We start from the raw sequence: 11,262 nt of genomic DNA, 5'->3' as shown, positions 1-11,262 counted from the left end.
CCATCTCATCATCCATTGTCCCCTTCTCCTCCTGCCCTCAATCTTTCCCAGCATCAGGGTCTTTTCCAATGAGTCAGCTCTCCGCATCAGGTGGCCAAAGGATTGGAGTTTCAGCTTCAATATCAGTCCTTCCAATGAACACTCAGGACTGATCTCCTTTAGGATGGACTGGTTGGCTCTCCTTGCTGTCCAGGGGACTCTCAAGAGTCTTCTCCAGCACCACAGTTCAAAAGCATCAATTCTTCAGCACTCAGCTTTCTTTATAGTCCAACTCTCACATCCATACATGACCACTGGAAAAACCATAGCCTTGACTAGATGGACCTTTGTTGGCAAAGTAATGTCTCTGCTTTTTAATATGCTGTCTAGGTTGGTCATAACTTTCCTTCCAAGGAGCAAGCATCTTTTAATTTAACTTTTATATGCTCTGGGAAACCAAAAAATTTGTGTGACACAATATTGTCAGTTAAGTTGCTCCGTCGTGTCCGACTCTTTGCGACCCCATGCACTGTAGCACTCCAGGCTCCCCTGTCCATCACCAACCCCCGGAGCTTGCTCAAACTCATGTCCATCCAGTCATCCACTGAGTTGGTGGTTCCATCCAACCACCTCATCCTCTGTTGTCCCCTTCTCCTCCTGCCTTCAATCTTTCCCAGCATCAGGGTCTTTTCCAAGGAGTCAGTTCTTCACATCACTATATTGTAATGTTCACTTTATTGTTGTGGTCTGGAACTGAGCCGACAAAAACTCCAAGATATGCCTGCATTGTTTACTTGAAAATTACTAAGAGAGTGCAAGCTATCAACACAAGAAAAAAGAATTAACTATATATGGTGAGGGATGTCAACTAGATTTATTGTGGAAATGTTTTATGATATATACACCTATCAAATTGCTATGTGTACACCTTGAAACAAATGTTTAATATCAATTATATCTCAATTTAAAAAATCTAATTGATAATAGCCAAATGATAAAATACTTAGGAAAATGTAATAAAGGTTCAAAACCTATATGAAGAAATAAAAAAAAACCTTATTAAAGCAAGATAGAATATCTTGTTAAAATAAGAGCTGAATAACTGGAAAAGCAAATCAGGTCTGAAGGTACAATTAAAAAATAAGAAAGAGAAAGAAAGAAAAGGTAAATTTCTAAACATTAACTGACTCTATTCCCCTAACATTAAACAAAAACTTTATGGGAAAAAAATAGAAATTGAAATAAAATTAATATATACTTGTCAAAAAAATCTATTTCTGGGTCAGTATGGATAACAAATGTGTTAATTTCAAAATGCTATAGATAAGAGTTGGGAGGCTGGGTAATTTGCCCCTCCTTCTCCTGCTTCAACACTTGGGCATCCAGTGTTCACAATGTCGTCACCTCTCATGCTTCTCATGTTAGGCATGCCTAACATGCCTAGCAAGTTACCATGTGTGATTCTTAAATGTATCAAGTTCAGCAATGGCATCATCAAAAGCTGACAATCTTTTGATAGATTAATATATAAAGAAAATAAGGTATACATATATAATAGAATAGTATTCAGCCATTAAATAGAGGGAAATTCTACTATTTGCAACTATATGGATGGACCTTGAGGGCATTGTGCTAGTGAAATAGTCAGACTGAGAAATACACATACACACACACACACACACACACACACATATATATATATATATATATATCTTTATATACATATATCTCACTTACATGTGAAATCTAAAATAAATTCATAGAAACAGAGTGAGACTTGTGGTTGCTGGGGGGAGAGTAATTGAGTAAAAATGGTTAAATGGTACCAACCTCCAGTTATAAGATAAATAACATATATTTATTTTCTAACATGTTATCTAATCTACAACATGATGACTATAGTTAATATTGTATTGTGTATTTGAAATTGTAAGAGAGTAAATCTTAAAAGTTCTCATCACAAGGAAAAAAGGTGTAACTATGTGAGGTGATAAATGTTAGCTCAGCTTATTGTGGTAATCATTTTGCAGCACATGCATTTTTCAAAACTTCATGTTGTACACCTTAACATATAGTGTAATATGTCAATTATATTTCAATAAAATTGTAGGGTAAAAAAGCTCTCTTTGCAAGAGAGCAAGCTTTCTCCAGGAAGTTTAGAATTGCACAATAGAACACAGAGAATTTACAGCCCAGACCCAATACAATAGGATGTTTTTGGTTGCATTTTCTTTTTCTGTCTTGAAAAGCACCTTGGTAGGCTTGCTGTGACTAATCCATAATCCTTTCTTGTCGTCACCAGCAGTAACCTGAACCAAGGAACAGTAGTAGTCTCCTTTCATTTTCAAGTAAATGACTTCGCTCTGAGCTTGTCAAACACTAGGAATGAATTTTTTTTTTTTCAAAAGAGACAGTAAATCACTTGCAGATATCTCAGAGCTCACTGTCACCTTTGTTTCTGTTTTCTCAAGCCATTGGAACCTTCCCTCATTTTCTCAGCATTTGAGACAACCCTCCAAGACGATCTACGGGCTCCTACAACATTTTCATAAGCAACTGAGAGAAGATGAATTCAGCTTCTTGTTCAGACTTCATGAAGGCAGCCATGTCAACATACCATTCAGCTTTCTTGCCCAATTTGGCTTTTGCACCAGCATATTTTCAACCGTGACTGGAAGTCTGAGCCAGAGGTGGGTCATAGTGGATGGAAAGGGGTTCTGCTGTCTCTGAGCATGGGCAGTGGCAAGGCTAAAACTGTCCCTGGATCCTGCTACTCACATACTCTATCTTCAATTTGTGGAAGTGAATATGAAAGAAGTAAAAATTGTGTTACGTCCTCATCCTTCAGTTCACCAGAGCAGCTTCTTTTTCCTTGTGGAAGAGAATTCCAAACTGAACCCATGAAATCTTGCAGAAATTGAACTCAGAAAATGATAAATATTTATCCCATCACCAACCTTTTCAGTAAAAATTTCTAGCCTTTTACAGAGTTTGGGAATAATTCTTAGTTATTCAGGTGACTGCCTTGGGTGTCCCTCTGCTTCCTTCTAAATCACTGTTACCATAAGTAGAGTAATTTGAATAAAAATCAGCTTCTTCTCTATCTACATTTTCTTTTAAAAATCCTTGAAACCTCTGGCGTTACAACAGTTGTATATAATACAACAAAGGTATAATTATGTATTAGCATTGTCTCTAACTACATAGCTTAATTCTTAAATTTACCTATGCTGGACAAAGAATGTTGCCTGTTACATCAATAAACGATAGATTACAACCATCAAGCCATTGGCCACTGCAACAGCCCCCACCATCTGAGGGGATTCAGATTGGAGAAAGGTGGATACTAGCCCTAAATAGTCCAGGTGCAAATCAAAGGAATGATTTCAATGAGTTCAGACTCTTGCATCTCTCATGCATTATAAGGTGCTAAATTCATGAACTTGAGATGCCTGGTGTTTCTTTAACAGTAATCTTTCCATGTTCTGACTACCTGTTTTTGTTGTTGTTGTTGTTTATTTCTTCTTTTAGCAAAACTCCTGCATATTCTGGCTCCTTCTTCACCTCTTCAGAATAGTCCCTCAGGGCTATCTGAGATGCCTGTCCTGAGCTTAATCAGTATCTCTGCCAAATAAATCATAATTCTTCAGTTTTGGGTTGTGCACCTTTTTTTTAGCCAACACCTAATTAATGCAAAAATTTCCAAAAATTGGATGTTTTTCTTAAAAGTAACTTGCACTGTGGTTTACTACCCTATTTTAGAAGAATAAGCAAAACTTAAATCTTCTCAGATATATAATTTCAACATGATAATTTAGCAAAATGTGGCATGACAATTTGAAATTAACATGTAACTTGTAATTTTATACATTAAAAATGTGCAGAATATTTGATAACTTTTTGAATCTATTCTAGTAAAGCCAACTGTGTTAATGATTAAAGTTAGATATATTAAAAAGACCAAAAAAAAGCCCATTTAGCTGTCCAAAAAAGAATCATTATCACAAAATCAAATCATCAAAAATCACAATAATGAGCCTCAAGTAGAACTTATTGTATTATGCTGCAGTATTTCTCCTTAAAACAAAATTGCATGTATTTTCATATAAACAGATGTCATAGACCCTTCCTGTAAGTTATTAAGTTATTGTTTTGTATCATGATGATAAGTAAGGTAAGTGAAAGTCGCTCAGTCGTATCTGACTCTTTGTGACCCCATGAGCTATACAGTCCATGGAATTCTCCAGGCAGAATACTAGAGTGGGTAGACTTTCCCTTCTCCAGTGGATCTTCCCAACCCAGCAATCGAACCAGGGTCTCCTACATTGCAGGCGGATTCTTTACCAGCTGAGCTACTAGGGAAGCCCCTAGTTTAAGCCCTTTTAATTAAGCTCCTGATTTCCCTAAGAGCAAGTGATTTACAAGGCTTTCCATCATAAACTATTTATCTGTCCCTTTGAGATATAAATTTTCTCCTAGACTTTTGCCCATTTTGCAACTCAAGAACATCTTACTCAAGGACCTGGGAATCATCCCTTTGCAATTTAAGTATCAAGAAAGACAGGGATCCTAATTCCCAGTCTTCATGGAAAGATAGAAGTCTATCTTTGATAAGTACCATTAGCAAACACAGATGGCCTAACACACTGAACAACCTCCTCTGAAGCCCTCTAATACTTTTCCATCAGCTCAGCACAGGGCTTAAAAATCCTCTGGCGTCTGTTTCCCAGGGTTGGGTTAAATCTCTCTACCCTATTGCAACAGCCTTGAATAACACCTTTCTTTCCTGTTTAACTGTGTCCAGCATAATTTTTCTTTGACATTGTCTGTAGAATTTTTCACTTTATCCAAGAAATGTGTTCATTAACTGCCAACTATTTGCAAGGTCCTATCTTGGGCACTATCAAAATGAATGTTCCCCCTGAGAGGCTATATTTGAATGTAAATATAGAGGGTCTTATTCAAGACTACAATTTAGAACAAGTTTTTTACCAGTGTTTTCAGATTCTTTTTTTTTATTACCTTCTCTAGCTAAAATGAGTGCATTTTCCCTCCTTCCAGGTACTTCAGTAAAACACATGGAGTTGCAGAATGAAAAAAAGTCCAAATCCTCTAGTCTAACTGACTTGTTTTCTTAAAGGTGTTATGGTTTTAGATTTTATATTTAGGTCTATAATCCATTTTGTATTAATATTTTATATAATGCAAGTTTAAGATTAGACTTGTTTTTGGCACAGAATATCCAATTATTCCAGGTTAGTTCTTGAAAGCAATGACCCTGTCTCCACTTAACTGCCTTTGTGTTTTTGTCAAATATCAACTTTTCATATTTATGAGTTTTTTTCTAGACTCCTTCAATTCCACTGATTTGCTTAATTTTATGCCAATATCTCGGTCTTGATGTTGCAGCTTTACAATAAACCTTGAAATCAGGTTGTATTGGCCACTCCTTTTCTTTATTAAGCATCTTTAAATTTGGGGGTAACATGTATTTCTGAAGGTCCGCAGAGAAAGAAGACAAAGCAAAGCTATCTAGATATGAGAAGACATTTTTGGTCTAAGCCACTTTGTGATCTAAAGGTGGCCACAATGCTTGTCCTTGAACAGGTCTCAACAATTAATGACCCTAAGGGAACAAACGAGTATAGAAACATTGCCTGTTTTCAGATAAGGAAAATTGTTCTCCAGTCATTCAGCTGGGTCCCACTCTTTGCAACCCCATGGACTGCAGCACGCCAGGCTTTCCTGTCTTCACTATCTCCCTGAGTTTGCTCAAACTCATGTCCATTGACTAGGGGATGCCATCCAACCAACTCATCCTTTGTTGCCCCCTTCTCCTCCTGCCCTCAATCTTTTCCAGCATCAGGGTCTTTTCCAATAGTTGGCTTTTCCCATCAGGTGGCCAAAGTGTTGGAGCTTCAGTTTCAGCATCAGTCCTTCCAGTGATTATTCAGGATAGATTTCCCTTAGGATTGACTAGCTTGATCTCCTTGCTGTCCGACATCACAGTTCTAAAGCATCATTTCATTGGTACTCAGTCTTTTCTTTGGTACTCAGTCTTCTTTATGATCCAACTCTCACATTTGTATGTGACTAGTGGAAAAACCATAGCTTTGACTAGATGTAACTTTGTTGGTATAAAGTAATGTCTCTGCTTTTTAATATGCTGTCTACATGTGTCATAACTTTTCTTCAAAGGAGAAAGTGTCTTTTAATTTCATTTCTGCAGTCACCATCTGCAGTGATTTTGGAGTCCAAGAAAATAAAGTCTGTCACTGTTTCCATTGTTTCCCCATCTATTTGCCATGAAGTGCTGGGACTGGATGCCATGATGTTCATTTTTCTGAATGTTGAGTTTTAAGGCAGCTTTTTCACTGTCCTCTTCAATCTACATCAAGAGGCTATTGGTTCCTCCTCACTTACTGCCATTAGGGTGGTATCATCTGCATATCTGAGGTTATTGATATTTCTCCTGGAAATCTTGATTCCATCTTGAGCTTCTTCCAGTCCAGCATTTTGCATGATGTACTCTGCATATAAGTAAATAAACAGGGTGATAATATACAGCCTTGGGTTTCCCTTGTGGCTCAGCTGGTAAAGAATCCGCCTGCAATGCGGGAGACCTGGGTTTAATCCCTGGGTTGGGAAGATCCCCTGGAGAAGGGAAACACTATTCACTCCAGTATTCTGGCCTGTAGAATTCCTGGGGTCTCAAAGAGTCAGACATGACTGAGCGACTTTTATTTTCACTTTCTTTCACTCTGCATATAAGTTAAATAAGTAGAGTGATAATAATATACAGCCTTGACGTACTCCTTTCCAATTTTGAGCCAGTTCATTGTTCCATGTCCGGTTCTAGCTGTTGCTTCTTTTCCTGCATACAGGTTTTTCAGGAGGCAGGTAAAGTGGTCTGGTACTCCCAGCTCTAAGCATTGTCCACAGTTTGTAGTGATCCACACAGTCAAAGGCTTTAGCATAGTCAATGAAGATGTTTTTCTGGAACTCCCTTGCTTTTTCTATGATCCAACAGATGTTGGCAATTTGATCTCTGGCTCCTCTCCCTTTTCTAAATCCAGCTTGTACATCTGGAAGCTCTTGGTTCATGTACTGTTGAAGCCTGGCTAGCATGTGAAATGAGTGCAATTGTGTGGTAGTTTGAACATTCTTTGGCATTTCCCTTCTTTGGGGATGGAATGAAAATTGACATTTTCCAGTCCTGTGGCCAATGCTGAGTTTTCAAATTTGCTGTCATATTGAGTGTAGCACCTTAACAGCATCATCTTCTAGGATGTCAAATATCACAGCTGAAATCCCACCACCTCCACCAGCTTTGCTCATAGTGATGCTTCCTAAAGCCCACTTCAAACTCCGGGATGTCTGGCTATAGGTGAGTGATCACACCATCATGGTTATCCTGGTCATTAAGACCTTTTTTGTATAGTTCCTCTGTGTATTCTCACCACCTCTTTTTAACGTCTTCTGCTTCTGATAGATCCATACTGTTTCTGTCCCTTTTTGTGCCCATCTTTCCATGAAATGTTCCCTTGGTATCTAATTTTCTTGAAGAGATCTCTAGTCTTTCCCATTCTGTTGTTTTCCTCTATTTCTTTGCAGTGTTCACTTAAGAAGGCTTTCTTATTTCTCCTTGCTATTCTTTAGAACTCTGCATTCAGATGGGTATATCTTTCCTTTTCACTTTGCCTTTCACTGCTCTTTTTTTCTCAGCTATTTGTAAGTCCTCCTCAGACAAGCATTTTGCCTTTTTGCGTTTCTTTTTCTTGGGGATGGTCTTAATCACTGCCTCCTATACAATGTTATGAAACTCTGTCCTCAGTCTTCAGGCACTCTCTCAGATCTAATCTCTTGAATCTATGTGTTACTTCCACTGTATAATCATAAGGAATTTGATTTAGGTCATACCTGAATGGCCTAGTGGTCGTCCCTACTTTCTTCGATTAAAGTCTGAATTTTGCAATAAAGAGTTCATGATATGAGCCACACTCAGCTCCTGGTCTTGCTTTTGCTGACTGTATAGAGCTTCTCCAACTTTGGTTGCAAAGAATATAATCAATCTGATTTCAGTATTGACTATCTGGTGATGTCCATGTGTAGAGTCGTTTCTTGTGTTGTTGGAAGAGGGCGTTTGCTATGACCTATGTGTTCTCTTGGCAAGACTCATTTAGCCTTTGCCCTGCTTCATTTTGTACTCCAAGGCCAACCTTGCCTGTTACTCCAGGTATCTCCTGCCTTCCTACTTTTGTATTCCAGTCCCCTATGATGAAAAGGATATCTTTTTTTTTTTTTTTTTGGTTTTAGTTCTAGAATGTCTTGTAGGTCTTCACAGAACTGTTCAACTTCAGGTTCTTCAGCATTAGTGATTGGGGCACAGACTTGGATTACTGTGATATTGAATGGTTTGCCTTGGAAACGAACAGAGATCATTCTGTCATTTTTGAGATTGCGCCCAAGTACTGCATTTCAGACTCTTTTGTTGACTATGAGGGCTACACCATTTCTTCTAAGGGATTCTTGCCCACAGTAGTAGATATAATGATCATCTGAATTAAATTCGCCTGTCCCCATCCATTTTAGTTCACTGATTCCTAAATATCTGATTTAGAACGCTGATTCCTAAAATGACTATGTTCACTCTTGCCACTTTTTGTTTGACCACTTCCAATTTACCTTAATTCATGGACCTAACATTCCAGTTTCCTATGCAATATTGTTCTTTACAGTATTGGACTTTACTTTCACCACCAGACACACCCACAACTGGGTGTTTTTTCCACATTATCTCAGCCTCTTCATTCCTTCTGGAGCTATTTCTCTGCTCTTCTCCAGTAGCATATTGGATACCTATCATCCTAGGGGGGGTTCATCTTTCAATTCATCTTTTTGCCTTTCATACTGTTTATGGGGCTCTCAGGCAAGAATGCTGAAGTGGTTTGCAATTCCCTTCTCCAGTGGACCACATTTTGTCAGAACTCAGACACAAAAATAATAATATTGAAAGTGTTATTCACTCATTTGTGCCTCACTCTTTATGACCCCTATGGACTATAGCCTGCCAGGCTCCTCTGTTCATGGGATTCTTGAAGCAAGAATACTTGAAAGTAAGTATTAGTCGTTCAGTCGTGCCCAACTCTTTGCGACTTCATGGACTGCAGCCCACCAGGCTCCTCTGTCCATTAGATTTTCCAGGCAAGGATACTGGAGTGGGTTGCCATTTCCTTCTCCAGGGGATCTTCCCAACCCAGGGATCAAACCCGCATTTCCTGCACTGCAGGCAGATTATTTACCAACTGAGCTACAAGGGAAGAGTGGGCTGCTATTTGGTTCTCCAGGGTATCTTCCTGACCCAGGGATCGAACGTGGATCTCCTGCATTGTAGGTGGATTCTTTACCATCTGAGCCACCAGGAAGCCTTTAATAATGGTAAAGATAATATTAATATATCAGTTGTAAAGACTTCCAGTTCTGTTTCAGTGGTAAAGGTTAGCCTGAAGTGCTCAACCACCAAACAACTGAAACTAAAGGAAGGATGATGGGATCTCTTCTGACCCTCATGATTTCAACAAGCTAAAGCTTAGACTCTGAATATGAGTTTTTCATGAATATGTATGCTTGTGCGTGCTCATTCATGTCCAAATCTGTGACCCCATGGACTGTAGCCCACCAGGCTCCTCTGTCCATGGAATTTTCTAGGCAAGAATACTGAAGTGGGTTGCCATTTCCTACTCCTGGGGATCTTCCCAACCCAGGTTTCACACCCATGTTTCCTGCATTGGCAGATGGATTCTTTACCACTCTGCTACCTGGGAAGCCAGAATGTATGTGTACTCTTAGCTTAAAAATTCCCCAACTTTGTTACTCAGGGAGACACCGCTTAAGAAAGATCCTTGGTGTTCTCCTTGTTTGTTGCAAGTAACAATGCCTCCTTTCTCATAATCTTTCAGTTAGTTGTCTTTTGACTCAAAACCCATAAAGAGGCAAACTCCATTTTGGAATAACAGTTCCTTAGCATTACAATATGAATTTTAAAATCAGCTTGACAGTTTCTACCAAAATAAATCTGCTCAGATTTTAACTGTAATTTTGTTGACAATACTGATCTTTCTGGCCATGAAAATGATCTCTATCTCCATTTATTTAGGCTTTCTTTAATTTCTCTAAGTAATATTTTATAGTCTTAATGTATATATCTTATACATTGTCAGATTTATCTCTAAGCATTGAATAACTTTGATGCTATAAGTGGCATGGTTTTTTTATTCCAGTGTGTGAATATTTATTGCTAGGATATCAAAATACAATTTTTCTTATGAATTGACCTTATTCCTGAAAATAGATTTACTGACTTTAATATAAAGCTGGATAGAAATAGTGACAAACATCCTTGATTTCTGTCATAGGGGAAAGTATTCCATCCTGATCACTGGGGGAAAGGTTTCCTTCTTTCATCAAGATGTATTATGTTAGCAGTAGGATTTTTGTAGATGTCTTTATCAAGTTGAAGTAAGTTTCCTTCAATTCCCAGTTAGCTGATAGCTTTATCAGCAGGCATGTTGGATTTTTATCAGTGGCATTAGTTTGAATCCTTTCTTGATAAAGTAAGGAAATATATTCACACCCACCCAACACACTCACACACACATAAGTCAACAAAATAAAAATAACTATTTTCACCGTGTAGTGTATTTTTTTTTTCATTCTGCCTAAGGCCCTAATACTAACTCCTGTTACTCCTGGGTCTCTGTATCATACTTGTCCTGTCCATTTCAATCTAATACCACATTCTCTTGCCTCACTTTTCATTTGCCCTCAGAACACGTATTAATAGGCATTCATCACTCTGACCACTGCTGAAGCCGGGAATAAGTATCATACCCCTTGTCTATCATTGTCTATCATTTTGCAGAACCACTGTTTTCTCAACCTACCCTGTCCCGTTTGCCCCATAGCCTGACCTAAATAAGCCTAGCTAGACTGTAAAAAGTTTGATAACATCAATAAAATATAATGATATTAGGAATTCTTTTAATTTTGAGAGAGAACACTTATATAGTTTAGGCAAGCAGGAAGAAAGGATACTAGAAGACACCTCCGGGAAAAGCAGTGTTTTTCAACTGATACAATATAATTTAGTATAACTTCTTATCCTTTGTAAGTGAAACCAAATAGGACCCTGTGGGGCTCCTGGGCATGAAAGCCTTTCTGTGCCCCCAGCTCCACTGTTCCTTAGTTGCAGGAGGCAGACTCCAGCCTCCATGACCTACCGTA

At 38.4% G+C, this 11,262-nt stretch overlaps 1 pseudogene; it reads right to left on the bottom strand.

Annotated features, from left to right (window-relative positions):
• Positions 1-1,427: 1,427 nt before the first annotated feature.
• On the bottom strand, positions 1,428-10,941 carry LOC122454906 (annotated as a pseudogene).
• Positions 10,942-11,262: the final 321 nt, after the last annotated feature.

Source organism: Cervus canadensis, chromosome 17, assembly GCF_019320065.1.
Source record: "Cervus canadensis isolate Bull #8, Minnesota chromosome 17, ASM1932006v1, whole genome shotgun sequence".
Classification (NCBI taxonomy): Eukaryota; Metazoa; Chordata; class Mammalia; order Artiodactyla; family Cervidae; genus Cervus; species Cervus canadensis.
This window is presented reverse-complemented; position numbering and strand designations above follow the sequence as displayed.